The sequence below is a fragment of the Pediculus humanus genome, genomic scaffold (assembly GCF_000006295.1).
Source record: "Pediculus humanus corporis 1103172107667 genomic scaffold, whole genome shotgun sequence".
In the NCBI taxonomy this organism is placed as follows: Eukaryota; Metazoa; Arthropoda; class Insecta; order Psocodea; family Pediculidae; genus Pediculus; species Pediculus humanus.
This window is the reverse complement of record NW_002987276.1, coordinates 982,328-985,603: the sequence shown is the minus strand read 5'-3', so window position 1 is coordinate 985,603 and position 3,276 is coordinate 982,328.

Sequence of the window (3,276 nt, the reverse complement as noted above, 5' to 3'; positions counted from 1 at the left end):
AAGACGCGAGGGGGGAGAGGGGGGTCGCGAGAGCGGAGAGGGAAGACGCGAGCGCGAGAGGGAAGACGCGAGGGGGGGGAGGTAAGCCGCGAGCGCGAAGAAGGAAGACGCGAGGGGGGTCGCGAGAGCGAAGAGGGAAGTCGCGTGGGGGGTCGCGAGAGCGAAGAGGGAAGACGCGAGAGGGGTCGCGAGAGCGAAGAGGGAAGCCGTGAGGGGGGGAGGTAAGCCGCGAGCGCGAAGAAGGAAGACGCGAGGGGGGTCGCGAGAGCGAAGACGCGAGGGGGGTCGCGAGCGCGAAGAGGGAAGACGCGAGGGGGGTCGCGAGCGCGAAGAGGGAGGTCGCGAGAGGGGTCGCGAGAGCGAAGACGCGAGGGAGGTCGCGAGCGCGAAGAGGGAAGACGCGAGGGGGGGAGGGGGGTCGCGAGAGCGGAGAGGGAAGACGCGAGCGCGAGAGGGAAGACGCGAGGGGGGGGAGGTAAGCCGCGAGCGCGAAGAAGGAAGACGCGAGGGGGGTCGCGAGAGCGAAGAGGGAAGTCGCGTGGGGGGTCGCGAGCGCGAAGAGGGAAGACGCGAGGGGGGTCGCGAGAGCGAAGAGGGAAGTCGCGTGGGGGGTCGCAAGAGCGAAGTCGCGAAAGGGGTCGCGAGAGCGGAGAGGGAAGACGCGAGCGCGAGAGGGAAGACGCGAGGGGGGGGAGGTAAGCCGCGAGCGCGAAGAAGAAAGACGCGAGGGGGGTCGCGAGAGCGAAGAGGGAAGTCGCGTGGGGGGTCGCGAGAGCGGAGAGGGAAGACGCGAGCGCGAGAGGGAAGACGCGAGGGGGGGGAGGTAAGCCGCGAGCGCGAAGAAGAAAGACGCGAGGGGGGTCGCGAGAGCGAAGAGGGAAGTCGCGTGGGGGGTCGCGAGAGCGAAGAGGGAAGTCGCGTGGGGGGTCGCGAGAGCGGAGAGGGAAGACGCGAGCGCGAGAGGGAAGACGCGAGGGGGGGGAGGTAAGCCGCGAGCGCGAAGAAGGAAGACGCGAGGGGGGTCGCGAGAGCGAAGAGGGAAGCCGTGAGGGGGGGAGGTAAGCCGCGAGCGCGAAGAAGGAAGACGCGAGGGGGGTCGCGAGAGCGAAGTCGCGTGGGGGGTCGCGAGAGCGAAGAGGGAAGACGCGAGAGGGGTCGCGAGAGCGAAGAGGGAAGCCGTGAGGGGGGGAGGTAAGCCGCGAGCGCGAAGAAGGAAGACGCGAGGGGGGTCGCGAGAGCGAAGAGGGAAGACGCGAGGGGGGTCGCGAGAGCGAAGAGGGAAGTCGCGTGGGGGGTCGCGAGCGCGAAGAGGGAAGACGCGAGAGGGGTCGCGAGCGCGAAGAAGGAAGACGCGAGGGGGGTCGCGAGCGCGAAGAGGGAGGTCGCGAGAGCGAAGAGGGAAGACGCGAGAGGGGTCGCGAGCGCGAGAAGGAAGACGCGAGGGGGGTCGCGAGCGCGAAGAGGGAGGTCGCGAGAGCGAAGACGCGAGGGGGGTCGCGAGCGCGAAGAGGGAAGACGCGAGCGCGAGAGGGAAGACGCGAGGGGGGGGGAGGTAAGCCGCGAGCGCGAAGAAGAAAGACGCGAGGGGGGTCGCGAGAGCGAAGAGGGAAGTCGCGTGGGGGGTCGCGAGAGCGGAGAGGGAAGACGCGAGCGCGAGAGGGAAGACGCGAGGGGGGGGAGGTAAGCCGCGAGCGCGAAGAAGGAAGACGCGAGGGGGGTCGCGAGAGCGAAGAGTGAAGTCGCGTGGGGGGTCGCGAGAGCGAAGAGGGAAGACGCGAGAGGGGTCGCGAGAGCGAAGAGGGAAGCCGTGAGGGGGGGAGGTAAGCCGCGAGCGCGAAGAAGGAAGACGCGAGGGGGGTCGCGAGAGCGAAGTCGCGTGGGGGGTCGCGAGAGCGAAGAGGGAAGACGCGAGAGGGGTCGCGAGAGCGAAGAGGGAAGCCGTGAGGGGGGGAGGTAAGCCGCGAGCGCGAAGAAGAAAGACGCGAGGGGGGTCGCGAGAGCGAAGAGGGAAGTCGCGTGGGGGGTCGCGAGAGCGGAGAGGGAAGACGCGAGCGCGAGAGGGAAGACGCGAGGGGGGGGAGGTAAGCCGCGAGCGCGAAGAAGGAAGACGCGAGGGGGGTCGCGAGAGCGAAGAGGGAAGTCGCGTGGGGGGTCGCGAGCGCGAAGAGGGAAGACGCGAGGGGGGTCGCGAGAGCGAAGAGGGATGTCGCGAGGGGGGTCGCGAGAGCGAAGAGGGAGGTCGCGAGAGGGGTCGCGAGCGCGAAGAGGGAAGACGCGAGGGGGGTCGCGAGCGCGAAGAGGGAAGACGCGAGGGGGGAGAGGGCGAAACGGAGATTCGAGGAGGAAGTCCAGGAAAGGGCGAAAGTGGGAGTTTAATGGGCGAAAGTGGGAGTCTAATGGGCGAAAGTGGGAGTTTAGTGGGCGAAAGTGGGTGTCGAGGGGGTGAAAGTGGGAGTTTAATGGGCGAAAGTGGGAGTTTAGTGGGCGAAAGTGGGTGTCGAGGGGGCGAATGTGGGAGTTTATTGGGCGAATGTGGGAGTCTAATGGGCGAAAGTGGGTGTCGAGGGGGCGAAAGTGGGAGTTTAATGGGCGAAAGTGGGAGACCCATCTAGGTATGAATTATTCAATGGGCCGAATGAGGTACGTGTAAGATAAAGTGATATTAGGGTGTCCCATGAATGTTTTTCACGTTAGCCTATGAATGAGTTTGAAGGAATTTCGATTTGGTATGATTGAAACCGCCGCGATCGCCCTGTAATGACGGATGTGGACTTTCTCAAGAGTGTACAGGTTGAATATTCGGAAATGAGTGTGTACGGGATAATGGATGACACTATGAAAACTTTGGAGTTAAAACAAGGAAAATAGATCTTCTTCTGTTGCGAGCCCGGATTCATCCGAAGAAGGTTCTTGTATGAATTTGGTCGGACTGGAAAGGTGTAGTGTACTATTAACTTCTTCTTTAAGTTGAACCGATCAATGCTGAGTTCGATTGGGACGCGTTCTATCTTCATCGTTTGTACTTTCCCTACCTTGCTCCTTCCCATTATTACTTGGTATGTCTTTTGGTATGCTTCCTGTGGGATAAAAGAAAGTTAAATAAAACAAAAAGGTTTACATATATATATATAATAAAACAATCAAATCAACCCCAAACAATAAATATCCCGTAATCATTTCGAATGAAAAAAAAAAAAAAAAAGGGAAGAAACTCACGGGGCAACCTAATAAATATTCTGGAATATAATTTAGTATAATTTATTTCTATGACAGGAA